The following is a 16,755-nucleotide window of genomic DNA, read 5'->3' on the forward strand; positions in this document are numbered from 1 at the left end:
ATTATATTCAATTTTCAGCAGGTGACAATAGTTTCTATTTCTAGTTTTTATTTTTATAGTTTTATTCAGTCTAGCGTGACTGGAGAACGATTTTATTGCGGTAGATACAGCGATTGCATTTCTCGTCTTACTAGAAGTATTTCAACGGCACGATTACCAATGAGTTTAATTACATTCATTTTCTTTCATTTCTGTTAAAAACAAGCAACATCTTTATTTTCCACAATTCCTTAAGACTTAACCAGAAGAATCGTACAAAACAAGGGGATCGTGAGTTAACTCGTGCCGATAACACATATACGGACAATTCTAATGAACGCATTACGAAACGACTGGAAGCAACCCTCAAATTGAGAAACTTCTCGGGAGGATCCTCCACTTTCTTAAGCAATTCAGACGAAGCGACTCGCTGCTTCGAATTCCGCTATTCGCGTATTTCAGTCTCAACATCCCTGTCTAATTAACACGAGTCACAGTTCAAAGCGCACGATCCCACCGCAGTATTTCTCCGGAGCTTAAGGCCAAGCAGAAACCTTTGAACCTCGTCCGCCCCGGGAATCCACTTCAATTTATCCCGATCTTTAGAATTCAAATTCAACATCCGCGCGTACCGTTCGTTCGTGCCACTTCGAGGCTCACCAGCTACGCGGGGGCAGGAGAGAAACATTCTCGACGAAAACAACCTCGAAAAGCAGCGAAGAACGGACGGAGGGTGGGTTCTATGGTTAATTCACGAGGTTTAGAAGGAAACTCGAGGCCAGTCCTGTTCGAGGTCGGTTCAGTTGGATAGAGGAGCCGAGGCTGCCGGGCGAAGCTGACGAACCTAGGTCTTCGACCCTGCGGGCGCCACGAAGGAGTAGAGAGTACAGAGCTCTCTCTCTCTCTCTCTATCTCTCTCCCTCTCACGCTATGGCGCACAGCCACTTTGCCACGACACAGCCATAAACATCTCTGAATGGAGACCACCCACCGGCCTGCACACTTCTCGGAACCGCACTCGCGCATTTCACAAGAACACCGAGCGCCGCCGAGGCACCTCCGACTCCTTGCCACCATTTTTGCGTATCTCTCTCTCTCTCTCTCTCTCTCTCTCTCTTTCTCTGAAGCCGTTGCCGTTGCTGAAAAACCGCTACGGCCATTCCACGTCTCGTTGGGTCGTCGATTTCTTTTCTTCCCCTTCCCCCTCACTTTCGTATCGATACACAAAGAGGCAAGTTGAAATTTCTTCGAGGATTCTAAGCGAATGCCACCTGCCACAGTCTTCCCGCTTAGAGCAAGTTTATATGGGATTGGATTTTTCCCGGGGCGAGGGATTTTTCGAGGCTCGGCTATCGAGTTTGCTCATTGCATTGGAATGTCCAATGTCGTGCGTCTATAAATAGCAAGGGTGGATTTTTAACACCTGGTGGATTTCTTTTAGCCGTGAGCCGAGTATCCGACGGACACTGACAATGTCAGAAAATTTATGAAACTTTAAGGAAACGTGGAGCACGTCGCGTGCTTTCACTCTCCCGGGCCTCGTTGTCATTTAACCAGTTGCGCTGGCAACCGATTGCGGACCATAACGAAAGGCCAAAACCGTGTACAATAATTCGTCGCTTTTTCCTTTCGAACTCGTCGGTATATGATATCACTGTAGATAGAAATGATTATTATTGAGAAATAATAAATTTATTATTTGCTTTGCCTATTTTGTTTTACTTAAATGTACTTAAAACTGAGAAAACATTACAATTTTGAAAAAGTTCTCGACGTGCGTGGCACGTCATTTCAGCGCAAGTGGCACTAGTTTCTTTTGTCGGTGTTGTTTCCTTTTCTTTTAACGGTATAAATCTATCTGTCTATGTATCTTATTCGATTAATGCACGATCGCAAATCCTCTGAAACTACAACATGAATTTTCTTTTCTCACAGAAATTCACTTCTCGAAAATTCTTCTATTTTCTATTTATGGTCACTGAAACAGAGATGAAAAAGACAGATAAAATTAAGGTGTTTATAATTCTCCGTCACCAACGGATACTTGATTCACAGCTCTATTTCTTTCACTAACTTGGATTTATCCCGAATTCATTCAGTCTCGTTCGCTCAGATCTCCAGAGGGAAATTCAGTTTGCTCGGTTCCACGGGATATTTGTTCAAAGAAAAGCTCTGTTGCGCGCCGCGAAACAAGACTCGCGGATATAGAAGAGGAGGAAGGAAAAAAAAAGAAGAGAAGAGAAGAAAAGAAAAGAGAGAAAGAAGAAACAATATGCGGAGGGCGTGCAAACACACCGGCCAGTCCAGATTTCACGGTTCGTCGTAAAACACCGGGCTCTCGGCCGATTTTACGGAGCTGCTCGGTTATGCAGGTGCTTTTGGCCTCGCTTATGGTGGATTTTATACATGGATTTTATACGTGGTTACGCGCGTGCAACGAAGAAGAGGTAAAGCAAGCCTTGGCCTTCATCCCTCTGCAACAACGTCCTGGAAACGACGATTACGAGGAAAACGCGTGGCTGTCAGATCGAACTTTGAGAGATTCCATCGATTGCGAAACCATGATATCGAATCCTTGCCTTGCCTTTCGAATTTCATCGTTGCGAATAGCTGAAAATGCTTACTCCACGTTTCTTTCAATATGAAACCAGCAACAGGGTTTATGTCTCGTGCAAGTAAATCTCATTGCCGAGAACAAGGGTTCAGAAACTAGATTTCGACGAGAGGGGAATAAATTTTATATTAAGGCATTTTCTTCAGACATTAAGTAAATATTCTATATAGTATATCGTTAAAAAAAATTACAGTTCACTAAAATATTAGTGAATCTACAAGAACATGAATTTCTTAGTATCTTTGATTTCTGTAAGAAAAATTTAAAGGCCTGAATGTAGATTCTTAATAATTTCGTATTCATATTCGTAATTTGATAAAGTTTATACTAACTAATTAACTGTACACACATACATATATCGTGTTCAAATACACTGCATGTAAGAATATTAAATTCCTAATAATTAATAATTTTGCTCTATGAATTATAAATGATATTCTACAACTCACGCAACAAACACTCGATAGTAAATATAGTAAATTGTCATGCATACGTGTCGGTAGAACGCAATAACAATTTAATAAAATTATTAATTACCAATGTATAAGAATTAAATTTCGTTTAGAGTCATCTTCAGGAACATGAAAGATGCTTATCCAGGTACTATAATCAAACGGTTCGTTCCATTTATACAGTTCACTTTTCACTTCAGGCTGATCCGATCGTAGAGAAGAAACGTGAAATTTTCTTTTCTCTTTTACACGGTAAACAAAAAAGTCGTGCGACGCTTGAAAGACATTCGTCGGTACAATTTATAGATTGAGACCTCAAAGTACAGCTATATCCCACGGTACGAGAGGCCTTTCAAAACCGCCCGGACCTCATCGATGCGTACACCCCGGCGCGAAGCCGGTTGAATTTTTCTTTCTTCTCTTCTCTTTCTTTTCACGTGCCGGCGCGGCGAGCAACGATCCCCGCGCGATTAGAAACGAAGAAACTGCGTGGCGGGGCCCCGTGAAACGGCGTAATCTAGCCAACAAGCGTTACGTAACAGAAGATATATACGAGCATCATGTGTATTATGCGATGACCAAGGCGGTTTTCAGCCGCGAATGTTGCAAGTCCGGTTAGGCGGCCGCCGCCGCTGGTTCACAACGCCCGGCTAGATTCGTAACGGAACTCGCGCGAGAGCGTGGATTATAAATTCGCGCGGGGCTGAAGAGACGGCCCGATCTACAATGTGCACACTGGTGTGTCCTGCCCGTGAATTTATTGTTCGCTGCCCGACCACCTGTGTGCTCCCTCCGACGAACCACGAAACACTCTACTTCTATATCTCTCTTTTTCCAACCCACCCAACCCCCTTCCTTCGTCCGTCTCGTTATCCATGCCCACGTTTTCATTTTTTATCGGTCAATCGTTGCGTAAACTCGGCGAGTTTAATTGAATTTATGCGCGGCTCGTGTCATATTTACCGGCATCCGGCGCCGGACTAGAGTTTATTCAGTCACGAGGGATGTTAAGTTGGCCGAGAGAAGGGTGGCGAGAAAGTTGATGAAGTTCGGTAGGCGTTTTATGTTATGGTGTTGCTCGACGGTCGTTTAACGGTGATTGGTGATTTAGAACGTTGATCGCAGGTGATACGAGTCACTTTCGCTTTGTGTTATGTTGCGGAACAGCGGGCTCAGGGGGTGTGGACCGTGGTCTTGTATACCTGGGCCGGAGAGTTACACCGCAGCTACAGTTCGAACGTGAGCTATCGACTCTCCAAGGCTACCGCCCCCCACCACCGATCTCCGCTCGTCTGATCGAACCACGTGGTTTCACATGCAGATGGCATTCTACGCTTCGTTTCATGGACTGCCGATCTCCATGAAATTTTATACTTTGTCTATTCTACTGAAAATTTTAAAAGCGTGAAAACTGCAGATTTGATTCAACAGCACGTTCTTCTCTCTGTACAATTTTTTAGATTAGGTTTAAACGTTTCCTTTTATTTCATATTTCAAGTTTTCGAGCCAGTCTAGTGTGCCTCCTGTCCCGTCGAACGTTTCAGCTTTCCATCCTCAGTTCACATTAGTCAATGGTCAAACAGGAAAGATATTATTCCAAGTCTAAAATTAAAATGTAATACCTTTAAATGATATTTGGTCAGGCCCGCGAGTTGGATTAGCCTCGCAAAAGAATGTCCACACTTTTATCGCTTTACAAAGTCGTTTTACCTCTCAACTTGAGACCTCCTCTGAAACTACAAACTCTGAGACACTACCCCGGGATTGTTGAAGCCCTGCAACAAAAGTCTCTGTCGTAGAAACCTCCCTTGCCAGCCAGCGTCGAAGAAGAATCGCGCATGGAAAACGGCCGACATGTCCGCATTGCTCGTCCTCCCGTGTTCACCGCGTCGATCACCAAGACGAATGCCTGGCGTACGCTTGTGATCCGCGCGGGCAAGTGTAATAAACCTTGGGCCGGACACACGCGAGCGTTGCACGCTCGCAAACAGCGCGGAGCAACGCGGGGCCTTATGGGAGTAATGCGCGCCAGTGCATAGTAGTAATAATAAAGTGGTAGTGGTTGGCACGTCACGGTCCAACAGGCCGATCAACCGGCCGTGCGGCCAGCCGGCTACTGGTCTCCGCCCACGCACAAATATGCACGTACACGCGGATCTACGAATCGTTGTTGTCGGACTTGGAGGAACGCGGTGCATGCATCGAGAACGCCGAGATAATGCCCATTGTGACGCGAATCGCTGCTGACCAGAGAACTGTAACGAACCGATGGGGATTGTGAAATGAAGGGGGGGAGGAGAGGGTTTGAAACGTTTGCTGAATTGTTTTGGGCTATCGAATTTTTTTAAGTTATTGTAGGACAGAGTATTCGCACGAAGTATTCTTGCGAAGAGATGAACAAATTCGTCTATCACAACTCTTGCAATCTTGTTGTGAAAAGGAAAGACTAGTTGGCTTGTAAAATTCGTTAAAAGTAGAATTTTCTTTATTATATTGTCTTTATTTTATATTATTGTAATAATAATTTTATATGTTAGTTTGAAACTGTAAGGAGATCCTTCTCATTTATGAATGTTTTGATTCTGTCAGATATATGTGCGTTTAAAGCAATACAATTTCAACATGCTAGCAAATGGAGTGACTTAAAAATTTTAAAACACACACCTTCCTCCCAGAGTTTAGTAATTATTAAAAATACAATGTGGCACGTGGAGGGTTAATTATCGCGACGAATGTTTGAGAATTCTTTAGAATAAACATTTATGATTCTAAAGTTCATAGAGTTTACAAAAATGTACAAGTCAAAGACTTCAAAAATCAGAAACGTTCGCAGGACGGTATTACGAGTTCTCAAACATTTTATAATATATAACAATTATACTTTGTAATAAAGTTTTATAAGTTTTGCGAACAATATGAAATAATCGAGTCGTAATTAATAAGAAATTATTAAATGCATTAAGATTCCAGAAGAACGACGATGTCTTTTAAATTCATCTTAGAATTTACAATCATTTATATTATTGTTTTTTAATGAACGAACTTATACAACGAGATTAAGAAATCGATAGAAAGTGAAGTTGATCAGTTTGATTTTTGAGAGGTTCAAAGAAAGTACAATGGAGATAAAAAACAACGTATCACATGATATTAGAGTGATATGATAGTAGAGTAATTACAAAAATGTTCAGAGTCATAAACTTCTCACCGACAATCTTGAATCGTCGAAATTGTCAACCAAACGTTTAAAGTTCGAAAAACCATGCTCGAGAAACGCCGCACAGGACAACTATGCTTCCAGACTCGCGTCTCCGACGTTTAGAGAAAAAGCAGAGTAAAGTCACAGTGCAAAGAAGTGAATGAGAAATGAGAAGGTCTCTCTCTCTCTCTCTCAACAGCCGCGAACAGTCTCAACGTACTTTTCATGGACTTTGACTGATCTCTCCATCAAACTGGATTGCCAGTTTCATCCGATAATTCGCTAGCCACAATCGATTCGCGTCTGCCCGTAGAAACTCGCGTTTCCACGAGAAAGAAGAGAGGGGAAACACGAGCACTGGGAAGCGCGAGCGTGCAACGGAGAGAGGGAGAGATGATCTTCGATTAACCACGATCCCCGCGGAGGCCAATTACGTTCGCGGTGCGGAAGGATGCCGGACAATTTCGCCACGAACCGAGTCGCCGTCTTATTCCCGTTGCGGTTGCATGTTACACATACTGCATTGGCCGTGTATTGGCGCGACACGCGTGGCCAGGCCATGTTCAATAACCCATAGGCTCGTGTTTTGCGAACGACACGCCGCGATAATCGATAATAGCTACGTTGAATGTCGTTGGTTTCTTTTTCATTCTTTTTTTTTTTTTNTTTTTTTTTTTTTTTTTTTTTTTTTTTTTTTTTTTTTTTTTTTTTTTTTTTTTTTTGGCAAGCGTGAATTTTATTGTCGATGGTTATGAAATAAAATTTTGAACGACTATCCTATTCGAGATCAGGTCGATTTTGTTGCAAGTAGATTTGTCTGTGCGGATGGTGGAAAAAATTGGGGATAAAATAGTTTAAAAATATAAAATTACGTTCGTACAGTCATGCGTGTATATTTTATACGCTTTCTACAAAATTATGCAGATTCATATTTCGGGGAGAATAAACAAGAAGGTAGAATTTCAGCAGAAAATTGTTTGAGCGCTAAATGTTACAAGAGGCACTATATTTCGGATATTTTTTCACGTTATGCGCATCGCGCGCAATCTCGTACTTTATAATTTTCTATAAAACGCGCAAAAATCCGCGGTACAGTTCTAGTTACGATTATTAAGATATTCATTTATTCGTCTATTGTCATTATTTATTTTTTATTTATTGATTTACTTTATTGGCGAGTTTCTTGAATTCCAGAATTCTTCTAATTGATATTTAATCTTTTGAGCACTCTTACATTCATACGCACGATGATAGATCAAATTTGACTCGATATAAATTAAGACAAACTTTCATATTAGAATCTTCTTTCATTGGACAAATTTTTATTGGTCAACTTTTAAATTTACCCCAAGTTTAACCAAGTTTTTTATAACAGTCAATAATACTCTTAAACGCTGAAAACATTCAAATAACAAAATATTCGTCGGATTATAGTAATTTTCGAAATTATTGTGTTATACATGTAACAATACGACACAGCAGTAGCAGTACATTACAATAATGTGCAGTAATAGCGTTCCAATACAATTTGAACATTCAACATAATAATACAATAATAATAACATTCCCGAGAACGCGACCGAAGAACAAGATAATACAAAAACTTTGAGGATCGCGGCAGCTCAAGGTAGAAAGTTAGTAGTCGCGGGCCCGATCGAGTCGCGTCGATTACGCCACTCTCGTATCGTCGATGGCATAACGGCCTGACCATGCACTGGCATTTCTACTTGTCTTGCTTCTCTTATTTGCCGCGTGTCGGTGCTGCCATCGACGCGATACCACTCCTCTGCTGTCACTCCGACTGCAACAATGAGCAACCACGACGCGTACTGAAGCAAAATACTCGATCAAGAGCGTCGCTGCTTTTGCAACCGTGTTTCCGGAACAGATTTATGCGAACGAGTTCGCGACTTTCTGCCGGCAACTTGTCGCGTTATCGCACTTGAAAAACAGCATCCGAGTCGGGAACGCGTTCACACGCGTAGATAATTTTCTAATCGTCACGAAAGGAATGCCGGGACGAACCGAAAAATGAGCGTTCGAAACCGAACAACCCGTATCGCTTGCGTTAACGAATCGCGACATACGCGAGCAAAAACGCGACTGCTCAAGATGATTCGTTTATCAACGCGGTTCACTTGTCAATTACTCAGTAATCATTTATTGCGGTAGTGTATAAGCATTGATAGTGATTGTAGAGGTTCGACATCCATCGGTGATTTAACCTTTAACTTTCTAAGGATGGGGTATTTAAACCCTCCTTCGCTAGTGGACGGATTTAAATCGCCAGGCGAAGTTTAATTTCACACGCTTTCATATAAATTATTGTAGTTTCCTATATTTTCAAAGTTAATCATCTAATGTGAATACTAAAGAATAGATAATTAATTAATATGTGTTTTTTTTTTTATTTTCAAAGTTAATCAAATCAAATGAAGACTCAAGTTACTCAAAACAAAAGGAGAGAGACTGTCGATATATCGGACATTCGGCTTTCTCAGATATTATATAAGTGTCGAGATATCAGACGTTAGTACTTAGAAGGTTAAACGCACACTATTGCGTTATACCTCGAAACGTACGACTTTGCAAAGATTGTGCATTCCCCAACGTTGACTTTTCTGTTTCCTAAATAAAACCTAAATAGATTTTAATATTTCCAAAACTGGAAAGTTTAGAACAAAGTCTGCTGAGTCTCTTTTGTCGTCCACTTATCAGAGAAAACTATTGCTCAACACTATCATTTATTGCATCTTTTATCTACATCTGGTAATATAATAGAGAGAAACGTTAACGAAACCCGAGATACGTGAATAGAAAGTAGGCACTTGCCACGTAACGATTTTAACGTTTATTGATCAACCGTTAAATAAATTATTAACGTTACTAACACTGAAACGAGGGAGATTGTTAACTGTTCGATGGCGATGTCAACATCGATCAGTTACCTGAGACCTCTGCAGAGCGTGCGACTCGTATTTTTGTAGACGTCGTACGAGCGTCTGACCATTTACTGACATTCTCCACTTGCTCATTTCTCGTACATTTATTACCGGTTAATGACTATCCTCTATCGATTATAAATCGCATGGGATGAAGTACGCCTTTTTCTTTTCAAGCAACTTGCGCACGCGATCATTCGAGGGAAGTTGAGACACGCGCGTGGGCGTGAAGTATGATACGTGTTATTATTACATACGTACGTATATTAGACTGGGCAGGTATTCGACTGGTCCTCGGGTAGAAATGAATACATAATTTATTTTCTACTATTTTTCGTTTGAAAAGGATTTTGTAAAATGGATGTGTCAGCGAAAATATCGTATGACACTGTCTTGATTGTTCGTGGTATTTGCTTTAGTTTCTCTTTGTACAATATTTGAAGGAGATATCGTTCTGCACAGTGAATTAAACTTTTCTCTTGATACAAAATTAATTTGTAACGAATGAGGTTTTCATTTGGTGAAGATCAAATAAAGATCACAGTCTCTAGTTATAATAATTACCGCCAGTCTGTCCACTAAAATGTAATATTTCGAGAATAGATATTAGAAATAATAAAATAATGAAAGACTATAATTCTTAGAGTCCAACTATTAAACAATTAAGAATTATATTATTAGTTAGAAAGAACTAAGAATTATATTATTAATTCAAGGCAAGATTAACTTTAGAAACTTAGATTCTAATTAACGAGTCAATTGACAAAGTAGAACGTCCTTCTCCTTCTATTTTAAACATTTGACGTGTACCAAACATTTCCGTGACCGACTGTACAACAGTAGCAATTACGATTTCTTCTGTCGATACTCGCAACGGTACCTTCTTCCCAAACCTTCCTCTTGTCCCACCCACGCTCGTAGACGCGAAAAATCCTCGTCTAAATTCGTAGGTGGCATCTCTTCCTTCGTCGCTCTTCCATTCTTCTCTTCCAGCTTTCTATTCTTACGAACGAACGATCAACTCACAGTGGCTTGCGGTAAATGGGTGAAAAAGTCGCGTGACTGAAAAGAGGAAGCAAGCCACGGTGAACTATGCCACACGATGGCATTCACGTCAGACGAGGGGGGAGGAGGAGGAGGAGGAGGAGGCAATGTGGGCAGACAATGGGACGTAGCGTGTGCCCACCGGGTAACGAGCCACGGGACTCGTCCGTAATTTGCATGTAATGCAGCTGGTAATGCGATAAATATGCATGAATTCGGGCACAAGAGTGAAAACACGGGGCCTCACGGATGGGATGCTGGGCCCCCAGAGGGATCGCAGCATGCCCGTCGATCACTCTGACCTGCGTGTCTTTCACGTTCCAACGAGGAGCTACTCTCTATCAGGCATGTACTCTACGGAACGATTTCTTAGTATGGAAATTGTCTAGGCTTGGCGAGCGCACAATGTGATAGAGGGATATGGACGATGATTGGCCGAGGTCGAGTTTTACACGAGCGATGAACGTTTTAGGGATGAACGTTTCGTGCTGCCATAAATTGGCGAGTGATTTGACGTTCGGCGAATTGTTTAAAATAGCAGCGGAGAGTGGGTGTATAATTTAAGGACATTTCGAAAATTTCACAGACATTCTCCTCTGTCGAGTTTGTAGTTCAGCATCAATTTGTTTGCGTGATAAAGATCCTCTCTCGATCGTACGATCTATACTGTCCGTTTTTAGGGTAATTGAAACAGAGTTCGGAGGAGCGATTCGTTACTTTTAATCGAGTTTTTCTATTTGTTCTACGAATGTTGTAATTTCGTTTTTTTTTTTTTTCTTTAGTAGAGTGTATTTGCTAACGATTATCAGCTCGTCGACAAACTGTGATTTGCGATTTACGAACTCTTAGGCATTCGTATGTACAAAAAATTACAAGTCGGCACAATTTAGTTTATTTTTTTTCGAGTTGTTGATGAAACTTTTAATGCAAAAGGATTATGGTTCTTTAAAACACACTGGACTTTAATACTCTTTGTCAAGTTAAATTCGATCTTAATAAGAGACAATTCCTCGACTTTGGAGACCGCTAGATTATTGTCACGCTTCAATTCCAGATTTCTAGTCATTTTCGTAAGCCATACTTTCGACGGTCGTTAGTCAGAGATCAAGACAAATTTTTAATCGTAATTTTAAGAAGAGAAACGTCCAATGATTGCTACTGATAATGAGAAACAGTTCCTCGACTTTGGAGACCATTACTATTATATTGCTATTTTGGCTTCAATTCCAAATTTTTAGTCATTTTCGTAAGCTATACTTTCGACTGTTGTTAGTCAGAGATCAAGACAAATTTTTAATCGTAATTTTAAGAAGAGAAACGTCCAACGATTGCTACTGATAATGAGAAACAGTTCCTCGACTTTGGAGACTATTGCTATTATATTTTCTCGCTTCAATTCTACGTTCCAGTCGTTCTCGTAAACTGCAACTTCTGACTCTCGAGATAAATCGTACGTATTTCTAAATTTGAAGAGAAACGTCCAACGATTAGTTACATCTGCCGGTTGAATGCACCGTGGACGCCAAGACGGCAAGAAATCCATGGCATTCGTTTCCGAGGAATTCGAAGTTAACGCTGGCATGACGCGCGGCTTCGTCATCCCGCTAATTGCGAGCCTGATGGAGAGGCGTTGCTCGTAAAATCGTTTTATAGATACTGACGCTTTATCAGTAGAACATTGATCATTTACGACGTAATTACTTAATCGAACGATTAGATACTACCGAATGGTTCTACGTTACGGCCGGTAAGCAGAGAAACGCAAGAAGATCCCGGTCTTTTAGCAATATCACGGTATCGACGCTTTCATTTCGATTAAAAGAACTCATTATCCGCCGAGGATAAAAAAAGAAGATCCTCCCATTGATTGATCAACTAATTTAGTGGCTAATGAACTAACGTTACGTTTCTTCTCTTACATTTACCGTCATTTCTCAAGAGTTCTTCAACCTGTTCTTTGCCTGCTGAATTATCTAGTATTGTTTTAAAATCCAGTTCGGCCTCATTCTCGTCGGCTTTTTTTTTTTCTTTCTGTTTAGTGTTTCACTTTGTACAAAAATTATATCTGCATCTGTCAAGGAACGTACGATCACGTAATTAAAGAAATCGGCGAGAGTGTATTATAGAGAACGAGAATTGTACAAATTTTATTCACTCATCCTCGTAATTTGGTTTTATGATTATCGTTCTTTCTAACTGCGTATCTCTATATTTTGTTTCTCTGACTAGCAGAATAATACGAAAATAATTCCATCTCGTATTTTACTTTTACACAAAGTAATAATAAATATAGAGTAATTCAATACAAGAAACTCTCGAAAGATTTTATGACATAACAACCATCAATCATTCGTTTGTGACACAGAATAAAAAATGAATATATATTCTACAAAACTGTAGTTCGTGTAAAATTTATAAAAATGATTAATTTATTTATTAGTTCGAAGCGTCCAAAATTATACACAAAATACGTAAAATGTACACAAAATCGTTATAGTTTGAAACTTTTCTTGAAACTGATAGCTCCAGTGAAATCAGGTGCAACTAATGGCACGATGGAAATAAACGTGGAACGAATAAATTGTAATAAAACATTCGTAATAAATCATTACCTGTAATGTGATTTCTTTCTGAAAAAACTCACTGTTTGGAAATCGATTCCTATGTTATCACTGCTAGAAATTATTTCAACATCAAAATCACATAAATTTCACAGTCAACATCATTTCTGTAACAAAGAATATAGAAATCGCTAGATCTACCTAATTATCCAAGTCAGTGAGAGCGATGAGAAAGTCTGGATGAACGTCAACGTCCCGAAAAGATCGAAAATAGGAAACTGGCATTTAGCGGGCACCAAGAACGTCATCTCTCGCTCGCGCAAATGTCATCGTTGAAATTTTATCGAATTCGCGGAGCAGTTTGACCGGTGAATGATCGCGCAGCCACGTTCGTCGAAGGTTCCTCGATGCACGACAAAGCACGCCCCCGGTGGACGATAATCAAGCAATTTGCAAGATCGAAACGACGCCATGCGTTTCCTCGTATAATAATAAATCGATCGCAGGGCCGATTTTATCTCATCTTCTCCTTTTCCCCACCGGGACTCGATACAGTTGCTTTCGACGGTTGGATCGGACGAGCCGGCTAGACGAGGAGGCCGCTGTTAAGGAGATCCAACGAGATCTGGCGACGCAACGCGGATGCAACGGAAGCAGCATCGGCACGAAAATATAGATCGCGGCCAATAATATCGAGCGGCCGAGGAGAGTCGCTCGGGCAATTTCCATCGTAATGCCAGCGTTCGGAATTCCGGAAAAGATCCCCCGGCGCACGGGTAATCGCAGGAACGTGTCGTAGAATTTGTTGATATTAATCAACGTCGGCGCGCGGTTCCGCCCGCGGACGATTCTCGGGATCGTGCTTCTGGCTTCTGGTGGATGACACTGTAATAGGTATCCATAGTAGTCCGATTGGCTTTTTTTAAAACGAAGTGGAAGAGGTTGTTCTTTAATTGAAATGCACGGTCTCCTTGAACGATCTTTGGGCGAGTTTTACAGATTTCGTAGGAAATTATGTACGTTATGTTAATTAGATATATTAAACAATATTATATTATATTAATTATATTAATATTGTGTGTATTATAATGACTAGATATGCGGATATATGTAATTTTATATTTCTATGAAAAAGTTTTTCATTATAAATTCACAAAAATATAAAATTACATATATCCGCATATCTAATCATTATTATATATATATATATATAAAATATAAAAAAGCATCTGATTTCACTGCAACTATTAGTTTCAAGAAAAGTTTCAAACTATAACGATTTTGTGTATTATATATTATTATATATATTATATATATATATATATATATATATATATATATATATATATATATATATATATATATATATAATACCTTTATATAGTACCTTTTGTGTATTATATATTATTATATATATTATATATATATTATATATTATAAAAAAGTTTTATATTATATATATATAATATAAAAAAGTTTTTCATTATCTTCACAGAAATACAAAATTGCATAAATACCCGTATACCTAATCATTAAAATCTCATATTTTCGTAAAGATAATTTGAAAAACATCAAGACCGAGAGATCTGTCTCTCTCTCTCTCTACAAAATATTATAACAAGTACTCTAATTTGGATATTTCAAACTCGCAGTTTAATTGTCGTTTACCTAGAGATCTGGGCAAGTTACTTTATTCGCCTGGAGAATAGAACAGAATAGACAGAAAGGTATCTATAGAGGTGAAGAAAAACGATCGAGAGTGTCTATTTTGTTCAGAATTCTGAAAACCACCGTAGCACTTTGATTACGATCGAGACTGATGATACCGCCGGTTTCTCTCACGAGTGATTCCCTTTCCCTTACATCTTCATTACGAAACTGCAGAGTGCCAGCCCTAGCCTGACAAAAACGAGGGGGATGTGGTTACTTTCCCTCGGCAGGCAACAACCTACCACAAATTCACCTTGTTCACTCATCAATCACGGAACAGCAACACCCAGACTTTACGTGGATGGAGTAACTTTGCCTCCACATCGTCTCGTACTCACGTTAGCGTTTTCTATGTAAATCTGTTGATCTCTCAATTAGTTAGTACCTGCGCATTCTGTGTGGAAATTTAACAAATTTTCTTAACCCATTAGCCGTTTCGAACCTCTTTGATTGTTCATTGAATTGAATTGAGTGTAAAATTTATTTTTTACTGACGAAACTCTGTCACATTTATATCATTTCACGCTCAATTCGCTAAATCATTTCCTATCAATTTGTTGATTTCTCCATTCAATTTAATTTCTCTTACATTCTTCGTGACAAGCCTAGTAATTTCGCTCGTGACAGAACCGTGGCTGCGATTTTTGAGAAATGAAAATATCGAGTTCGAGGACGATTTAATAATAAATAATCCTAGAATAAAACTAAAGAAAAAAAAAAAGAAAACGAAACGAAATTAACCTTGGACTGGAGAAACGAAAGTGCAAGGAACAGAGGAAGAACACGAGCTTCTGTTTGCGTGTATCTGAGTCGTGCAAATGTCTAAAAATCCAGCGTTTAAAAATTGCGAATTGGTCATTTCGGCGATTTAGTCGTAGCGTTGAGGAGCGTTAAAATGCAAAGTTTTCTGCGAAACTGTCTCGTACGCTTGTCATTTGCGGCTAGCCGCAGGCGTTTCGCGGCCTGGCTGCGTGCACTCGCATAATCAAGCCGCGACAGTTGAAAATTACCAGGTGTCCCTCGGTCGAAACGCTAGAGGAGGCTAGGCGACGCTCGTCTGGTTAATTAATTAAGCAAGAAACGCTGACCTTGAGCACCCATCGCGAGCCTTGACTGCATTTCGAGCGTGCAGAGGGATCGTTAGTGCGAGGAAAAAGTTGCACGCTCGTCTTTCCTCGTAAAATGGACGATATTCCAACGATCGAGTGATCCCTCAAGTGCAAAATCTAAAAGGGAAGCTTCCGTTCAAGTTAATTCTTCAAGGTTTAACTCTACGTAGTAACTAAATTAATTAATTGATTTTTTTTACATAACATTTCGTTTATATTACAAGACAGAATCATTAATTATTCCTCTAGTTATTAATTCAATGTCAAATTTGGAAACTAATAATTGGTATAAACACGTCATTTTCGTAGTTAAGAAGAGCTGGCATCCGCAATTTTATTAATTAACAATAATCCTAAGAATAATTAGAATTTTCATGGTACATGGATCTTTATGACAAAACAACCACCAATAATCCTAATAATTACAATTTTCATAATACACGACGAAATTTTTTACGAGAAGACAACACGCTCACTCTCATCAATAATAATTCAAGGAGTAATTGGAATTTTCACAATACAGAATGAAGTTCCTTATGAGAAAATAATACTTCCAATTTCACCAGAAATAAACCTGAGAATAATTAGAGAATTTCCATAGTGCGCGATAAAGATCCTAACGAGAGAACAACACCCCCAATCTCACCAATAATAATCCAAAGAGTAATTAAAATACAGAATGAAGTTCCTCATGAAAAAACAACACTCCAAATTCCACCAGAAATAAACCTATGAACAATTAAAGTTTCCATGGTACACGAAGAAGAAAAAAACCTCATGACGAAGAAAAGATGGAGAAAAAATGACGGACAAAATGGAGAAAACAACACCCCCGATTTCATCAATAATAATCCAAAGAGTAATTAAAATAGAGAATGAAATTCCTTATGTTTCCAAGTTCCAACTTTCATCAGAAATAAATCTAAGAACAATTAAAGTTTCCATGGTACACGAAGGAGAAAAGAACCTCATGACGAAGAAAAGATGGAGAAGAATTGACGGACAAAATGGAGAAAACAACATCCCCGATCTCATCAATAATAATCCAAAGAATAATTGGATTTTTCACAATACAGAATGAGGTTCCTTATGAGAAAACAATACTTCCAATTTCATCAGAAATAAACCTAAGAACAATTAAAGAA

General features: G+C 39.5%; 1 protein-coding gene across 1 annotated transcript in view; it reads right to left on the reverse strand.

Moving 5' to 3' along the window:
- Positions 1-10,148: 10,148 nt before the first annotated feature.
- LOC122527450 overlaps positions 10,149-16,755 on the reverse strand; it is a 69,808-nt gene continuing 63,201 nt past the window's right edge. Inside the window, exon 4 of the mRNA XM_043651658.1 lies at positions 10,149-10,159. The gene's annotated coding sequence lies outside the window, so the exon portion shown is untranslated. The remainder of the gene's footprint in view (positions 10,160-16,755) is intronic.

The sequence above is a fragment of the Frieseomelitta varia genome, unplaced genomic scaffold, assembly GCF_011392965.1.
Source record: "Frieseomelitta varia isolate USP_RPSP 00005682 unplaced genomic scaffold, Fvar_1.2 scaffold_218, whole genome shotgun sequence".
NCBI lineage: Eukaryota > Metazoa > Arthropoda > Insecta > Hymenoptera > Apidae > Frieseomelitta > Frieseomelitta varia.